This window comes from Pseudophryne corroboree, chromosome 2, assembly GCF_028390025.1.
Source record: "Pseudophryne corroboree isolate aPseCor3 chromosome 2, aPseCor3.hap2, whole genome shotgun sequence".
NCBI classification, from domain to species: domain Eukaryota; kingdom Metazoa; phylum Chordata; class Amphibia; order Anura; family Myobatrachidae; genus Pseudophryne; species Pseudophryne corroboree.
Genome location: NC_086445.1, coordinates 479,654,371 through 479,673,313, shown reverse-complemented (window position 1 = coordinate 479,673,313; position 18,943 = coordinate 479,654,371). Strand labels below are relative to the sequence as shown.

At 47.4% G+C, this 18,943-nt stretch overlaps 1 protein-coding gene across 6 annotated transcripts in view; it reads right to left on the bottom strand.

Annotated features, from left to right (window-relative positions):
* The window catches only part of TPST1 (tyrosylprotein sulfotransferase 1), a 248,922-nt gene extending 238,018 nt beyond the window's left edge, over window positions 1–10,904 (bottom strand). For 2 of the 6 annotated variants that reach the window (XM_063953848.1, XM_063953847.1), the window contains exon 1: window positions 10,731–10,904. The gene's annotated coding sequence lies outside the window, so the exon portion shown is untranslated. Of the gene's footprint in view, window positions 1–10,614; window positions 10,702–10,730 lie in introns of those variants that run through there. The other 4 variants (XM_063953851.1, XM_063953857.1, XM_063953856.1 and 1 more) reach the window with 3 other exon arrangements.
* Between the last annotated feature and the right edge of the window lie 8,039 nt (window positions 10,905–18,943).

The following is an 18,943-nucleotide window of genomic DNA, read 5'->3' as shown; positions in this document are numbered from 1 at the left end:
GAACTGATACACTACGACCAGGTGGGATTTATCCCAGGACGCCAGGCCAGAGACAACACTAGGAAAGCAATTGACATTATCCACCTGTTGAATAATAGGCAAACCCCATCTATTATTCTATCACTCGATGCAGAGAAGGCGTTCGACCGTATCTCATGGCCGTTCTTACTGCAGACTCTCCAGGCATTCGGGATATCGGCGGAATTTTTGACGGGGGTCTCTGCACTCTATTCCTCCCCAATAGCAAAAGTCCTCACCAACGGGATATTGTCCCCTTCCTTCCCATTGGCTAATGGAACTAGACAGGGATGCCCTCTCTCCCCCCTGGTGTTTGCCATGGTCATTGAACCATTGGCAGCCATGATAAGGAAGTCCAGTAATGTTCGAGGAGTGCAGATGGGCTCAAAGGAGTCTAAGATTTCGCTCTTCGCTGATGATGTCTTATTATCCCTAACCCAGCCGCAGTCATCCCTCCCCGCCCTATACGAAATAATAGAGGAATATGGTTCCCTCTCAGGATATAAAATAAACTATTCTAAATCCGAAGCCATGTTGCTCCACGTCCCTGGAGACCTCAGGCGCTCCCTGCAGTCCTCCTATGACTTACGATGGCAGACCAATAAGATTAAGTACCTAGGTGTCTATATCACCTCCCATTATAACTCCCTATATTCTGAAAATTTTCCGCGAATACTGAGCAAGATTAAATCAGATTTGACAAGGTGGAGGACACACATCATATCCTGGCTGGGTAGGATAATTGCCCTCAAAATGACAATCATGCCACAACTTCTATATCTATTCCAAACCCTACCTGTGAGGGTGCCAGAGAAGGTCCTCAGGGATGCCCAGGCCTCATTTGTGAGGTTTGTATGGAACGACAAACCCCCACGGATTGCCTTTAATACACTTCGGCTCCCTCGCTCTGCGGGTGGCCGAGGGCTCCCCGATATCAAATTCTATTATCTGGCCAGCCATCTTAGCCAAATGGTGGCCTCATATGCGCCCCGTGGCAGTATTGCCTGGGTTGATCTTACCGCACTTTCTATGGGAATCCGTTCGATGGCTTCGCTGTGGGGCCTGGGCAAACCACATCTGCTGGCTCACAGGGACATCCCTCCCTCCCTTAAGTTTCACCTGTCTACCTGGCACAAGGCTATTACGAAATACAGCTTATCTTCCCCACACTCCCCCCTTACACCCATCTGGGACAACCCGGCTTTCCCTGCCGGGGTCCCTCCTCGTAAATTTACGGCTTGGTTTAATGCCCGGATCCTTGTGGTCCACGACTTATCCCTACAAGGCCAATGGATGTCATTAGACGATATCAAATCTAAATTCCCCTCACTCTCTCCTCCCTTCTTTGAATATTTCCAACTTCGTCACTTCCTCCTATCCCTGCCGCAGACTGATGCCCAGCGGGACCTCACACCCTATGAGTCGTTATGTCTTGCAAAGCCCGTAAGCGGAGGGCTAATATCGCAAATATATACCCTGTTGGTTGGGATTTTCTCTGGGCTGCAGACCCGCCACGAGCGGGAGTGGGAGAGGGACTTGGGTCCCCCCCCCGACGAATCCTGTTGGGAGGAGGTACGAGAGGGCATCGCCAAGAGCTCGATCTCTACCCGACTCAAGGAGACATCCTATAAATTGTATTACCGGTGGTACTATACACCAGATAAACTATCCCGGATGTTCCCCTCTGCCACCCCGGTATGTTGGCGGGGATGCGGCCTACGGGGCACTCTCCTCCATATTTGGTGGACATGCCCACGTATCGCTACCTACTGGAAAAAAGTACTGGACATATTGAACTCAATAACTGGGCTTAAACTTACACTAGACCCATGGATGTTCTTGTTGGCCCGTCCGATCCCGGACCTTGACCCCCTACTGAATAAATTAATTTCCCATATATTAGTAGCGGCTAAGTCTTTGATTGCCAAAAACTGGAAATCCCCCGCCCCGCCCACGATCCCCGCCCTGAACAACCATATCTGGTTCGTAGCAAATATGGAAAAAATCACCTATTACCTGCATGACTGTCCCCACAAATTTGAATTAGTTTGGGGTCCCTGGATAGCCGCGCGGTCTTCCTTAAACGGGACTCAGGCCTGTCCTCTGACCCCACCCCATTAACCCCCGAATGGGATCCACTCGGGCCCTCCCTCTGGACACCGCCAAGCAAGCAAGCACTCTCGAATCCGCTGTGACTGTGCACAGATACATGCCCTGCAGGTACGCTTATCCTATGTGATTTGTAGTGCATGTGTGGTTTATGGATACCCCAGCTGTTGTGCCCCCATTGGAGCATAGAACAGCTCTGAAGCCCCCTTTTTCCCCTTCTTATTTCTTTTTTGTTCCCCTTTCCCCCCTCCCCTTTTCCTCTACCCGCTGTTGTTCCCAGTTACCCCACCTATACGCTCCCCTCTCGAGGAGAAATGTTACTACATGTTTAACTATATACAAAAAATTGGAAAACTGACGCCTTGAAGACTGTTGAGTGCTCTTTATTATGACATTGTTTTTGTACCATGTGATGTTGATTTTGCAGTCTCTCTTGGTGTAAATAAAGAAAATCGTTAAAAAAAAAAAAAAAAAAAGACAAAACATCATTTACAAATGTGGGACAATGCACACAACTGCTGAGGGTGGCACAGAAGTCTCAGTGAAACAAATCATCAGCCAGGACAAGAGCCATTTTGGAGTGATGAGAAAGACAGCATTTTCCACCATCATTAGCAAAACATCAGCAGATGGAAATCCTTGTGGAAAAATGGTTTCATATCCCTACAATATAGTTCCAGACACTTGTAAACTATATGCCAAGAAGCACTGAACCTACTATGTATAGTTTACCACATATACTGCAGACTATAAAAAGCAAATATGAACAAACAGGAAAAGTTAAATAACTGTAGACAAACGGGTTGGTATTGGGATCCCAGCGGTTGGAATGCTGGCTGTTTAAATACCAACAGAGGCATCCAGGTAATTAAAATACTGACAGACTAATTGAGGAAGTTAACCCTGATCCCTAACCTTAACCCACTTTTCCCACAGCCTAAACCAAGATATAGATTGCTTAGAATTTAAGCACATCTCTCCGTGTGTATGCCCATCAGCGATAGCGATGCGTGGCTCTGCGCGTCGCTATCGCCAGTTCTAGACTGACCTGTCACAATCTAGTACACCGCTCATTTCACCACTGGGTGAAGTGAGCAACGTTAAACCGCCACCCCCGCCACTTGATTATCACACATCGCGCTGTGTACTGAGCGGGGGGAGAGATGTGTTTGCTGAGCGGTCTGTGCTAAATCGCTCAGCACACATCTAAACATGCGTGTACCCCCCTCAAGACAGCAGTGCGGTTTATTTACTAAGCTGAAGTTTTACAGACCGCTAATTATCAGCATTTTTTGGGGGGCCTTTTTTTGCTGCAAGATTTAAAGCAGCATTTTTATTTATTTTTAGGCAGTTAGTGCTGTGTCCCACCAAACAAGCATTATTTAATAGTTCTGATAAATCCAATCTAAACAATGCAAAATGATTTGTAATTTATTGGGGAAAACCCTCTAATAATAAAAGAGCCCTTAAATGTTCTTTATCTATACAAGTACTATCCATCATTGATAGGGTTATAGATCACTTATGATTTCTAGATCTGCAGACAAATCATATTTAAAAATGTAATGTACAATAGTTTTACAGCGCAAAAGAGAAAACAAATATGTAATCAAAACTACATATATACAAAAATATAAATACCTATGGATGAAATAACATAGGACGGCATGCAATTCTTAAATCGAGCCCGATCTCCCTTCTAAAGTGACAGGAGATTGCGGGGCAATATTCAATTATTCTTTTTATTGGGCCGATAAGTGTCGGGTCGCGCGCTAAACCTGACCAAACTAATGGTCATGACGTAAAAAGTCCCGTTTGAGCGCTCAACTGGGTCACTTTGCGTTCATTTCAGTTCACCAACCTTGGGGATAGCGAGCTGAAAATAAGAATTTACTTACCGATAATTCTATTTCTCGGAGTCCGTAGTGGATGCTGGGGTTCCTGAAAGGACCATGGGGAATAGCGGCTCCGCAGGAGACAGGGCACAAAAAGTAAAGCTTTAGGATCAGGTGGTGTGCACTGGCTCCTCCCCCTATGACCCTCCTCCAAGCCAGTTAGGTACTGTGCCCGGACGAGCGTACACAATAAGGGAGGAATTTTGAATCCCGGGTAAGACTCATACCAGCCACACCAATCACACCGTACAACTTGTGATCTAAACCCAGTTAACAGTATGATAACAGCGGAGCCTCTGAAAAGATGGCTCACAACAATAATAACCCGATTTTTGTAACTATGTACAAGTATTGCAGATAATCCGCACTTGGGATGGGCGCCCAGCATCCACTACGGACTCCGAGAAATAGAATTATCGGTAAGTAAATTCTTATTTTCTCTATCGTCCTAGTGGATGCTGGGGTTCCTGAAAGGACCATGGGGATTATACCAAAGCTCCCAAACGGGCGGGAGAGTGCGGATGACTCTGCAGCACCGAATGAGAGAACTCCAGGTCCTCTTTTGCCAGGATATCAAATTTGTAGAATTTTACAAACGTGTTCTCCCCTGACCACGTAGCTGCTCGGCAGAGTTGTAATGCCGAGACCTCTCGGGCAGCCGCCCAAGATGAGCCCACCTTCCTTGTGGAATGGGCCTTAACCGATTTAGACTGTGGCAGGCCTGCCTCAGAATGTGCAAGTTGAATTGTGTTACAAATCCAACGAGCAATCGCCTGCTTAGAAGCAGGCGCACCCAACTTGTTGGGTGCATACAGTATAAACAGCGAGTCAGATTTTCTGACTCCAGCTGTCCTGGAACATATTTTCAGGGCCCTGACAACTCCTAGCAACTTGGAGTCCTCCAAGTCCCTAGTAGGTGCAAGGCACCACAATAAGCTGGTTCAGGTGAAACACTGACACCACCTTAGGGAGAGAACTGGGGACGAGTCCGCAGCTCTGCCCTGTCCGAATGGACAAACAGATATGGGCTTTTTTGAGAAAAAAACACCAATTTGACACTCGCCTGGTCCAGGCCAGGGCCAAGAGCATGGTCACTTTTTATGTGAGATGCTTCAAATCCACATATTTGACTGGTTTTAAACCAATGTGATTTGAGGAATCCCAGAACTACGTTGAGATCCCACAGTGCCACTGGAGGCACAAAAAAGGGGTTTGTATATGCAATACTCCCTTGACAAACTTCTGGACTTCAGGAACTGAAGCCAATTCTTTCTGGAAGAAAATTTACAGGGCCGAATTTGAACCTTAATGGACCCCAATTTGAGGCCCATAGACACTCCTGTTTGCAGGAAATGCAGGAAACGACCGAGTTGAAATTTCTTTGTGGGGCCTTCCTGGCCTCACACCACGCAACATATTTTCGCCACACGTGGTGATAATGTTGTGCGGTCACCTCCTTTCTGGCTTTGACCAGGGTAGGAATGACCTCTTCCGGAATGCCTTTTTTCCCTTAGGATCCGGCTTTCCATCGCCATGCCGACAAACGCAGCTGCGGTAAGTCTTGGAACAGACATGGTACTTGCTGAAGCAAGTCCCCTCTTAGCGGCAGAGGCCATAAGACCTCTGTAAGCATCTCTTGAAGTTCCGGGTACCAAGTCCTTCTTGGCCAATCCGGAGCCATGAGTATAGTTCTTACTCCTCTACGTCTTATAATTCTCAGCACCTTAGGTATGAGAAGCAGAGGAGGGAACACATACACCGACTGGTACACCCACGGTGTTACCAGAACGTCCACATCTATTGCCTGAGGGTCTCTTGACCTGGCGCAATACCTGTCCCGTTTTTTGTTCAGACGGGACGCCATCATGTCCACCTTTGGTATTTCCCAACGGTTTACAATCATGTGGAAAAAACTTCTCAATGAAGTTTCCACTCTCCCGGGTGGAGGTCGTGCTGAGGAAGTCTGCTTCCCAGTTTCCATTCCCGGGATGAAAAACTGCTGACAGTGTTATCACATGATTTTCCGCCCAGCGAAAAGTCCTTGCAGTTTCTGCCATTGCCCTCCTGCTTCTTGTGTCGCCCTGTCTGTTTACGTGGGCGACTGCCGTGATGTTTTTCCCACTGGATCAATACCGGCTGACCTTGAAGCAGAGGTCTTGCTAAGCTTAGAGCATTATAAATTTACCCTTAGCTCCAGTATATTTATGTGGAGAAAAGTCTCCATACTTGATCACACTCCCTGGAAATTTTTTCCTTGTGTGACTGCTCCCCAGCCTCTCAGGCTGGGCTCCGTGGTTACCAGCATCCAATTCCGAATGCCGAATCTGCTGCCCTCTAGAAGATGAGCACTCTATAACCACCACAGGAGAGACGTCCTTGGATATTGGGTTATCCGCTGATGCATCTGAAGATGCGATCCGGACCATTTGTCTAGCAGATCCCACTGAAAAGTTCTTACGTGAAATCTGCCGAATGGAATTGCTTCGTAGGAAGCCACCATTTTTACCAGGACCCTTGTGCAATGATGCACTGTTTTTAGGAGGTTCCTGACTTGCTCGGATAACTCCCTGGCTTTCTCTTCCGGGAGAAACACCTTTTTCTGGACTGTGTCCAGAATCATCCCTAGGCACAGCAGACGTGTCGTCGGGATCAGCTGCGATTTTGGAATATTTAGAATCCACCCGTGCTGATTGTAGCAGTATCCGAGATAGTGCTACTCCGACCTCCAACTGTTCCCTGGACTATGCCCCTATCAGGAGATCGTCCAAGTAAGGGATAATTAAGACGCCTTTTCTTCGAAGAAGAATCATCAATTCGGCCATTACCTTGGTAAAGACCCCAGGGTGCCGTGGACAATCCAAACGGCAGCGTCTGAAACTGATAGTGACAGTTCTGCACCACGAACCTGAGGTACCCTTAGTGAGAAGGGCAAATTTGGGACATAGAGGTAAGCATCCCTGATGTCCCGGGACACTATATAGTCCCCTTATTCCTGGTTCGTTATCACTGCTCTGAGTGACTTCATCTTAATTTGAACCTTTGTAAGTGTTCAAAAAAAAATTTTTAGAATAAGTCTCACCTAGCCTTCTGGCTTCAGTACCACAATATAGTGTGGAATAATACCCCTTTTCTGTAGTAGGAGGGGTAATTTAATTATCACCTGCTGGGAATACAGCTTGTGAATTTTTTCCCATACTACCTCCTTGTCGGAGGGAGACTTGGTAAAGCAGACTTCAGGAGCCTGCGAAGGGGAAACGTCTCGACATTCCCATCTGTACCCCCGGGATACTACTTGTAGGATCCAGGGGTCCTGTACGGTCTCAGCGCCATGCTGAGAACTTGTCAGACGCGGTGGAACGCTTCTGTTCCTGGGAATGGGCTGCCTGCTGCAGTCTTCTTCCCTTTCCTCTATCCCTGGGCAGATATGATTTTATAGGGACGAGAGGACTGAGGCTGAAAAGACGGTGTCTTTTTCTGCAGAGATGTGACTTAGGGTAAAAAACGGTGGATTTTCCAGCAGTTGCCGTGACCACCAGGTCCGATGGACCGACCCCAAACAAGTCCTCTTCCTGTATACGGCCATACTGTGCCGTTTGGAATCTGCATCACCTGACCACTGTCGTGTCCATAACATCTTCTGGCAGTTATGGACATCGCGTTTATTCATGATGCCAGAGTGCAAATATCCCTCTGTGCATCTCGCATATATAGAAATGCTCTATAGTCAATAAAATACTGTCCCTGTCAAGGGTATCAATATTTTTAGTCAGGGAATCCGACCAAGCCACCCTAGCTCTGCACATCCAGGCTGAGGCGATCGCTGGCCGCAGTATAACACCAGTATGTGTGTATATACTTTTTATTATATTTTCCAGCCTTGTCAGCTGGTCCTTGAGGACGGCCCTATCTATAGACGGTACCGCCACTTGTTTTGATAAGCGTGTGAGCGCCTTATCCACCTTAAAGGGTGTTTCCCAACGCGCCCTAACTTCTGGCGGGAAAGGGTATACCGCCCATAATTTTCTATCGGGGGGAACCCACGTATCATCACACACTTTATTTAATTTATCTGATTCAGGAAAAACTATGGTAGTTTTTTCACATCCCACATAATACCCTCTTTTGTGGTACTTGTAGTATCAGAAATACGTAACACCTCCTTCATTGCCTTTAACGTGTGGCCCTAATAAGGAATACGTTTGTTTATTCACCGTCGACACTGGATTCAGTGTCCCTGTCTGTGTCTGTGTCGACCGACTAAAGTAAACGGGCGTTTTAAAACCCTTGACGGTGTTTTTGAGACGTCTGGACCGTACTAATTGTTTGTCGGCCGTCTCATGTCGTCAACCGACCTTGCAGCGTGTTGACATTATCACGTAATTTCCTAAATAAGCCATCCATTCCGGTGTCGACTCCCTAGAGAGTGACATCACCATTACAGGCAATTGCTCCGCCTCCTCACCAACATCGTCCTCCTACCTGTCGACACACACGTACCGACACACAGCACACACACAGGGAATGCTCTGATAGAGGACAGGACCCACTAGCCCTTTGGAGAGACAGAGGGAGAGTTTGCCAGCACACACCAAAAACGCTATAATTATATAGGGACAACCTTATATAAGTGTTTTCCCTTATAGCATCTTAATATATATATAAGCATATCGCCAAATTAGTGCCCCCCCTCTCTGTTTTAACCCTGTTTCTGTAGTGCAGTGCAGGGGAGAGCCTGGGAGCCTTCCCTCCAGCCTTTCTGTGAGGGAAAATGGCGCTGTGTGCTGAGGAGATAGGCCCCGCCCCTTTTTCGGCGGCCTCGTCTCCCGCTCTTAACGGATTCTGGCAGGGGTTAAATATCTCCATATAGCCTCCGGAGGCTATATGTGAGGTATTTTTAGCCAAAATAGGTATTCATTTGCCTCCCAGGGCGCCCCCCTCCCAGCGCCCTGCACCCTCAGTGACTGCCGTGTGAAGTGTGCTGAGAGGAAAATGGCGCACAGCTGCAGTGCTGTGCGCTACCTTTAGAAGACTGAGGAGTCTTCTGCCGCCGATTCTGGACCTCTTCTTACTTCAGCATCTGCAAGGGGGCCGGCGGCAAGGCTCCGGTGACCATCCAGGCTGTACCTGTGATCGTCCCTCTGGAGCTGATGTCCAGTAGCCAAGAAGCCAATCCATCCTGCACGCAGGTGAGTTCACTTCTTCTCCCCTAAGTCCCTCGTTGCAGTGATCCTGTTGCCAGCAGGACTCACTGTAAAATAAAAAACCTAAGCTAAACTTTCCTAAGCAGCTCTTTAGGAGAGCCACCTAGATTGCACCCTTCTCGGCCGGGCACAAAAATCTAACTGGCTTGGAGGAGGGTCATAGGGGGAGGAGCCAGTGCACACCACCTGATCCTAAAGCTTTACTTTTTGTGCCCTGTCTCCTGCGGAGCCGCTATTCCCCATGGTCCTTTCAGGAACCCCAGCATCCACTAGGACGATAGAGAAATTATGTTAGTGCGCCCATCGGCAGAAACAACTAAATAGCTGCCGTCGGGCAGCCAAGGGTGTGGAGGAGGAGGGGGGGGGGGGGGGGGGGGGGAACAATTGAATACCGCCCGTAGAATGCTGACATAAAACACACATAATTAATAATAAAAATGTATGCTTAACATTTCATTAAAGTTTATTTATACACTTCCAAAACACTGCAAACATTAAAAAAAAAAAAAGTGGCTTGTGTTCCAAATAATCAGCATGAAAGTTACTGAAGTTGGACATTTGACCTACTTTCCCAGTCATGCATATTAGGCAATGGAGGATAGCAGGGATCAGACATACACAGTGTGGCCCATGAAGACACAGCAATTCCCAGCAATACTAGTGGAGTTTACCGCTTTGCCAGCCAATCCATCATGTGTGAGCTGGCTTTGCACCCCAGACTGGAAGCTCATGCTTAAGGTTCCAGTTCCACTTTCAAGATAAATAACAAAGTTTATTTTTTTTATATATAGCAAGTTATTAAGCAAGCTGTCAGTTGTTTCAGAAATACATGATTTTAGTGTTTTCTACCATCCTGAGAAATCGCTAGTAGTAACACAAGTGTAGCATCCAATACCGACCATTCATACCTAGACTCCTGTCAGACTCTAGCTGTGGAGGGGTCCAGCTGGCACAAGATTGTATTTGGCAGGGTACATCGGGCAACTCTACAGAGATAGCTAACAAACATACATGTCACAGCAGAATGAAAACGGCACAAAACAGTGATAAGGACAGAAAACACTGTGCCCGTGTAACACCCATCAGTGGCACCTACAGTCCCCGCTGCCACACACACACATGCCAACCTGCTGCCCCCATGGCCCGGGGAACACATGACAGTGAGTTGGGGCAAAGCGTCACCGTGCAGGGCATACACATCTGGCCCCGGAACAGCAAGCAGCGCCCTGCCAACGTTAGTCACAGCCTGTGCCCCGGTGCCCATCAGTGGGCAACTAAGTAGCTCCGCTACTGGCCACCTCCGGCCCGGCAGCAGGCGCCCGATGTTAAGCACTTACTTGCCCCAGCCGGATATACAGCAGCACCAGTGTCCCCAGCCGCATAGTACTGACCTGTGACCGGCTACACAGCGCCGAGTACTCACACACACACTGTAATCATGCAGGAAGGTGCCTGACAGCTATCGTTCAGCGAGCGACGGTAATAAACTGCTAGATGTGCCGCTCACCTGTGCCCGGTCTCGGGGTAGCAGTAGCCCCCGTCAGCTCCGATCCCCCCTCCCCCCAGCATCATGTATCTCCGCCGCCGCTCACTGCTGCCTTTCTCTCTCTCCGTCACCGTGCACGCGCAGCGCGCGCACAGCCGGAGCCGCCGGGCAAAGGGGGGGATGTCAGAGTCGCGCTCATTGGCCTGTGTGAGTGGGGGGCTGCAGTGTGTTCCAGCCTGTGATTGGCAGAGTGGCCAGTAGGCGGTGATAATGAGGCGCCGCTGACTGAGGCTGCAGTGCTAGGCTGCCAGCCCAGTGGAGTGAGCGCATATCGCAGACTGTTGTATGTGTCTGTGGCGGCCGCTCCGCGCTGTGTGCGCTGCTGCTGCTCCTATATAGCGCGCAGGGTACCGGGTTCAGGTGCTCGCTGTGTCTGCGGGGTGCACGGCGGTACGCCGGTGTACACTTTCTGCACTTTTCATCCGTAAGTAAGCTAACACCCCACCTAAGCGAATGGTCCGATTATCAGTGTCACCCATTACACTGCAGCACGCCAGCATTAAATGCAGTCATACTGCACATTCATGTAGTGATGCATGTAAAACCATTGTGAGAGGAATACATTTTGAAAATGCAAAATGCAGGTACTATAGTATGTAGATGTCTATATAAATCACGGAATACTTGTTTTTGTTTTTAGTGACAGCGCACACACAGGAAAAGATTAAAAGCACAATTAACCCAGAAAGAGCCCTTCAAGAGAGACACAGAGAGAGTATGGAACCAGCACACGGCGCCCTTATCGCTAATGCCAAGCTTAGCCGGGTTGCAGTCTAAGTACCTAGATTAGGGACTTAGGGGGTCATTCCGAGTTGATCGCTAGCTGCCGTTGTTCGCAGCGCAGCGATCAGGCTAAAAATCAGCATTTCTGCACATGCGTATGCACCGCAATGCGCAGGTGCGTCGTACCGGTACAATGAGCGTCGTGGGTTTGCACAGAGTCTAACGAACATTCCTGTCGCACGGCCAAATGCAGGAAGATTGACATGAAGTGGGCATTTCTTGGTGGCAACTGACCGTTTTCAGGGAGTGTTTACAAAAACGCAGGCGTGGCTGGGCGTTCGCTGGGCTGGTGTATGACGTCAAAAGTCATCCCTCCGTCATTAGAATCAACGCACACGAAGAGTAACTACAGGACTGGTCTTGTTTTGCACAAAAAGATTTTGCAGGCGCTCTGCTGCACAAGCATTCGCACTTCTCCCTCTTGGGGGTCCACGACCCCCCTGGAGGGAGAATACGCGCGCCACCGTGCCAGCAGCGTGGCGAGCCCGCAAGGGGATCATTAGCGCTCGCCCAGCTGTCGGTAAGCCGGTGGTCGGGATTCCGGCCGCCGGCCACTCACACTACACCCCCTGGTACCACTGAGGTAAACTGGAGGCTTTCCGGAGGAGCTGCGCGTCCCTGTCAGTCTGTGTCAGTTGCAGTAGAGAAAATGGTGCTTGTGAACTGCTGGGTCCGCTCATAGTGAAGCCCCGCCCCTTCAATGGCACGCTGTCTTCCCGCTCTTCTTTATACTGGCTTATATGTCTTGGTGCATAAAATGGAGACAGACTCCTTTTATGGCTGTGTTGCCAGTCTGGGTACTGTACACAATAGTGTACTTAGGAGACTCAGTCCGCCCCACGTAGAAGCCGTGCGTCTCCGTACCCTCATGCCACCATAATGGCCGGCAACCCGCTAACCGGGATGCCGGCTTAGTACTCACCACTCTTCGTTCTTCTGGCTCTGTTAGGGGTGGCGGCATGCTAATGGAATGTACACTTGCCGTGGTGGGGCTTGCAAATTGTTACCTCAGGAGCTAGCGTCCTGTCAGCGGTGAACGGGACCATTAACCCTTAGTGGGGTTGGGCCGTTTTTCCCCCTAAGTCCCACGAAGCAGGTAGGCTGGTGCCATCCAGTCCTGCCTGAAAATAACAAACTCAGAAAATAAATGCAGAAAACTCTTCAGTAGCTTCCAGAGATGTGACCGGCTCCTTCGGGCACATTTTTTAAACTGAGTCTGGTAGGAGGGGCATAGAGGGAGGAGCCAGCACACACAAACTTCTATAGTGCCATGGCTCCTAGTGAACCCGTCTATACCCCATGGTACTAAATGGATTCCCAGTATCCCCTACGGACTACAAGAAAAGTATTTACCGTAGGTAATTAAAATCCTATTATTACAGTTCTGTCTAGTGTAAATGGCGGTAGTATCGCTTAGAGCAGAATTCACTCCAATAATGTACCAGCTGTGACAAGGGGTGATAGCGTCGGGCCATAACGCCCGAGTTGTTCAATCAGAGCCCCTTTTTCTTGCCCTGTAAATGATCTGTTAATGGGCATTAACACATAGAATCTGTGATAAGTTGCCAGACCTTTGGGTTAATGCGGCGCAGCAGCCGTAAATGGGCCAGTTTCTTGCCTCGGACAGATGATGTATAGTCATCTTCCTAAATACTATACATTCTTGGCCTTATTGAATCATTTGGCCTGGGGCAAAGAAAATTGAATGAGACACGTATCTGCTTGCTAACCTGCCTAGAGCATGTATGTGTCTCAATCTTTAGTGGTAATGGACTGCATTGTAATAAGGGCCTAATTCAGACCTGATCGCTAGGCTGCGTTTTCGTACAGCGGCCGATCATGTCTAAACTGCGTATGCACCGCAAAGCGCAGGCACTTCGCATGGGTACAAAGCGGTTCGCCGCTCAGCGATGGGTTTGTGTGACGGATCCATTCGCACAGGCGTTTGCAAGGAAATTGACAGGGAGAGGGCGCTTGTGGGTGTCAACTGACCGTTTTTTGGGAGTGTTTGGAAAAACGCAGGCGTGTCCAAGCGTTTGCAGGGAGGGTTGCTGACGTCATTTCCGGTCCCGGACAGGCTGAAGTGAACGCTGCTGCTGAGTAAGTCCTGGGCTACTCAGAGACTGCACAAAATCTGTTTGTAAAGCTGTGAAAAACAGCAGCGTGCGAATGGGTCGGACTGACCCCAGTATTTCCACTTGCAGCCGAGTCAAAACCTGGCCCATAGCTTGCATTGTGCACAGCACACAAGGCAAAGTGAGACAGTAGCAGTGATGCACAGAGATGCTTAAAGTTTCCCATGTGTGCCAGTGCCCTTTTCTCCGTTACAGTCTGTCCCACTGCTCCATTACCATTCATGCCTATGCCCCCACACCTCTCGATGCCTCTACCCCATCCCCATATCTGTGCCTCTGTCCCCTTTCTATATACAGTATAGGCCTCTCCCCCTTCTTCTGTGTCTCTTCTCTTTACTATCTGTACCTTTGCCTCCTCCCTATATTTGTTTCTGTCCACTCCACATATCTGTGCCTATGTCCCCTTCACCCATGTGTACTTCTACCACATTCACCACCCCATAAGTGACTCTGCACCCTCACCCCATGTGTGCCTCTGCCCACTCACGCCATGTGTGCCTCTGCCTGCTCACCCCATGTGTGCTTCTGTACCCTCACCCCTTTCGCACCTGTGCCCACATATGTGCTTTTACCCTCTTGTGGTTGCTGATCAAAAGTGGCATAAATGATTGGAGGACCAACTACCACATTAATGAACCTAAGCATGCCAGGTAAGGCCAGTTTCCTGTTACTGAGGGTCTAATTCAGAGGTGGATGGAGTAGTGGCTGCAACTTTTGTTTACTGAGTCTGTATGGTAATGCCATGACCAATAAGCATCCTATTGAAACAAATACGCACCATCAATTGGACAACGGCCACACTAGAACATTAGAACAACCCTAAGGTTGCTCAGAATGTCCAGTGGTATATGGGTGCAAGTGCCAGTGGAACTGTATCTTTCAATGCAGTCCGTGACACCAACATGCCACTGACGTGCCTGCTGCCGATAGACGCCCCCCAGTCACCCCCCTGTAACACCCTTCAAAATTGTATGGATTTTCATGCAATTATGATCTGCGTCCCCTAGCAGTTACCATTGAGATGCATGCACAATTTTTTAGGGATTTTTTGTGTTTTTATGACTTTTGCTGCATTTACTATCCATGTCACAAACTATTACCTTTAGTAACTTTGTGGTGAGCGCAGTGGAGCAAGCCATCGAGCCCGAAGTGTGGCGATCCAAGCGAGCCTGCAAGGGGATGCAGTTCAACAAATTTATTATCCATGTCACAAACTATTACTGTACCTTTCGTAACCTTATGGCCGACAAAGCAGAGTTGAGCAATCCACGAGATCGAAGCGTGGCGCGCAAAGCATTTCAACAAATTTGGGTAAAAAAATGTTTAAAAACACAAAATAACACCCCAAAACAAACTCTTTTTTGTATTGACCATTTGACCTTGTCATCCTTTTGACTTGCCCTTTTGACTGTCAACCTTTTGACTGTTGACCCTATGGTGTAGACCTAATGACTGCTTGTGTTTTTATTGTCTATCATCTGTATCACACCCAAACGTATATGGGGCTTGATTCAGATGCCTTCCCAGCTGCGGTTTAGTGCACAGCAGTTGTGCAAAATATGCATATGTCGCATCCACTAGGATTTATATTAAAGACACCCAATGAGGGAGTCTAAAATACGCCGCTTGTGTATGAAGCCACAACCATTGGATGTACATCGGTCAATAACTGACCTGAGTTACCCTATGGTTGCGCAGCATCGCCATTGGAAGTAAGACACTGATGCCATTTAAACTCTGTAAGGGATAGCAGTTGCAAGCTGTGACATGCCCTCCAAACGGTCGTAGCAGGTTGCAGCACCTCTTACAGCCCACAAAATCCCTCTGCCTGTCACTCACTTTGCATATAAACTCTCAAAGGGACCATTGCAGCACATGCACAGTGCAACATATCACATGCGCAGTACCAAAGATCGCTCCAATGCATACAACACTGACATTACGTAATCTCTGAATCAGGCCCATAGTACAGATTGCTACACATGTGATAAGAGTATTGGTTTGGAATACAACAAATCTTAATATGCGGTTGTGTATTTAATGAGGCCGACATGACAAAAAGGTAGACAGGATCAAAAGGTCGACATGACAAAAGGTTGACATGACAAAAGGTTGGCACAAAAAAGGTAGACACAACATTTGTAAGTTTTTTTTGTGTTTTCTAAGTAAAAGCACGTGGAACCACAATTAGTGTACTGCGTCCCCTCACAAGCTTCGGGCAAGGTGCCTCTCTCCACTACCGCTGCGCACAGCACAGTTTACTATTCCCAATCGTAGTCCACCTGGATGGTAAAGTATGAAAAAGTTGATAAAATGCGGGGGGGAAAGCTGTGTCGACCATATGTGTGTCGACCATTTTCATATGTAGACCTTTTGACCATGTCAACCTAATGCATGTCGACCATTAATGGTCGATCTAATGAATGTCAACCTTTTTGTGGTTGACCTATAGCTCGGATACCAAATATAAGGAAGGCTTTTGCAGGACCATATGTATGTAATGCTGGGTACACACTAGAGCGATGTCGGCATGAAATGCCATTTCGTAACGACATTCTGTCTACATCACTCAGTGTGTACGAGCCGCTATCGATGGACGCTTAGTTCTATGTGCGCACATAAAACCAAGCGTTGTCGCTAGCGTCCTGTATTATGCTAATATTCCGACCTTAATTAGCATCGCCTCAGTGTATACACACGATCTAGGGCTGACGGGGATTCGTTCTGATGTCGGAGCGAATCTCCGTTGCTCTAATCTGTAGCATAATTAGATCATAGCCTGTACCAGGTTGGTAGGCAATCCAGGCAAAGTCTGCACCCATTATACCTTTGGAATTTTCTGTCCTGCCTCCCAAGATAAGAAAGATCATTGTTGTTTGTTCATGTGTTGGTAGTGGCTGGGGATCAGGTTTCTGACTTTTATTGCCCATTCATAAATTGTAACCGCTAGTGGAAATACACTTATATGAAATACAACATTAAGTAATGATATGGCAGAACAAATTCACGACACATCAAAATAATCAGATATAGAAAATATCTTTATATAAAAACACATAAAATTTGTAACACAATAGTTGAGCACGTAGAAATGAATAGCAATTCAGATTAGCTTGGTCTGATGTACTGCCTCAGGCTGTCAGAATACCAACGCTGGGATCCCAACACTATTTCGAATGCCGACACTGGCATCCCGAATAGGGTATCCAGCACGGCATTTGGAATCTCGACATACCGGGTACCAAACGCTCATCCACCACCACGCTGGAGAGGTAAGCTGCGAGAAGGGGGGGAGATTAGGTTTAGACTGCAACAGGGGTGGGGGGGTTGTTAGGGATAGGCTGTGCCCTGAGAGGGGTTAGGTTTAGGCACCCCCCAGCAAGGGATAGGCTGTTGGGGGAGGAGGGGTTGGGGGGGTTGGGTTTAGGCAGGCACCACTGGGGGAGGATTAGAGTTGGGTAAAATGCTAAGAAGAAGAAAATAAAAAATACATAGGGGGGGGGGATGTATCAAAAGTGGTGCACTCAATTATGAAATGTAACTTGTATTAGTACATAGTTTAAGAAGTGAGTTAAAAGGCAAAAATAAGGTTAACAATGTTGAAGTGAGATAGCCAAGAGTGGAAAGTGTTTAAAAGAAGATGCACGGTGTGCCTTGTGGCTCCACTATTTTGCATAAGTAAGGATGTCACAGAGGGATAACTGTATACATAGTATAATGTATTACCTATTCTTGTCACCTTCTGATCTATATCTTTTAATAAACCTCTTATGTGTTGCCAATTATTATTATTATCCTTTATTTATATGGCGCCACAAGGGTTCTGCAGCGCCCAATTACAGAGTACATATGCACATAATCAAAACAGGAAAACAGTGACTTACAGTTGAAGACAATATAGGACAAGTACATGGTAACTAAGCATAACTACACCAGTAAACGACATAGATATAAGTTCCAAGGTGGCCAAAAAACTGTGGGATTTGGGCAGTTGAGGATTATTAAAGTAAGAAAAGGATAAGCACATGAGGGAAGAGGGACCTACTCGTGAGAGCTTACAATCTAAGGGGAGGGGTAGACAGACAGGGGTGACACAAATGGAGTACATAGAGAACGTGGAACAGAGGGTTAGGATGAGATTTGGCTGGGTTTGGTAAATAAGTGTGTCTTAAGAGCCCGTTTGAAGTTTTGTAGAGGGGTGGAGAGTCTCAGGGGGAGAGGTAAAGAATTCCAGAGATAGGGAGCAGCACGTGAAAAATCTTTGAGATAGGAGTGGGAGGAAGTAATCAGAAGACAGGAGAGCATGCAGAGCGAAGAGGACGGGTGGGAGCGTAAAGGGAGATAAGGTCAGAGATGTAAATGTGAGAGGAGTGGGTGAGTGCTTTGTAAGTGAGTGTGAGAAGTTTGAATTGGATTCTGAAAGGGAAGGGAAGCCAGTGAAGGGCTTGTAGGAGAGGGGAGGTGGCTGTAGTGTGTTTGGTGAGGAAGATGAGCTAGGCAGCAGCATTGATGATAGATTGGAGTGGAGAGAGGTAATTGTCAGGGAGGCCAGTTAGGAGGAGATTACAATAAGAGTTTATTGTTATATTGTCTCACTTTAATGTCATTCCTAAAGTTTACACAAATTACTAATGAGCAAAGATATATTTCAATAAAGATTTTATATTATCTAAACACCTGCCTCATATCTATGAGTGTGTACCTAATCCTAAATTGTGTTATTCCATTTCAACAACCATCCTTCTATAAGGACATGGATGAATTATTCTTCATACATTCACATCTGCTTTTACACATTATCACTAGTGATGTGCACCGGACATTTTTCGGGTTTTGTGTTTTGGTTTTGGATTCGGTTCCGCGGCCGTGTTTTGGATTCGGACGCGTTTTGGCAAAACCTCCCTGAAAATTTTTTGTCGGATTCGGGTGTGTTTTGGATTCGGTTTTTTTTTTTTTTTTAAACCCTCAAAAACAGCTTAAATCATAGAATTTGGGGGTCATTTTGATCCCATAGTATTATTAACCTCAATAACCATAATTTCCACTCATTTTCAGTCTATTCTGAACACCTCACAATATTATTTTTAGTCCTAAAATTTGCACAGAGGTCGCTGGATGGCTAAGCTAAGCGACCCAAGTGGCCGACACAAACACCTGGCCCATCTAGGAGTGGCATTGCAGTGTCAGGCAGGATGGCACTTCAAAAAAATTGTCCCCAAACAGCACATGATGCACAGAAAAAAAGAGGCGCACCAA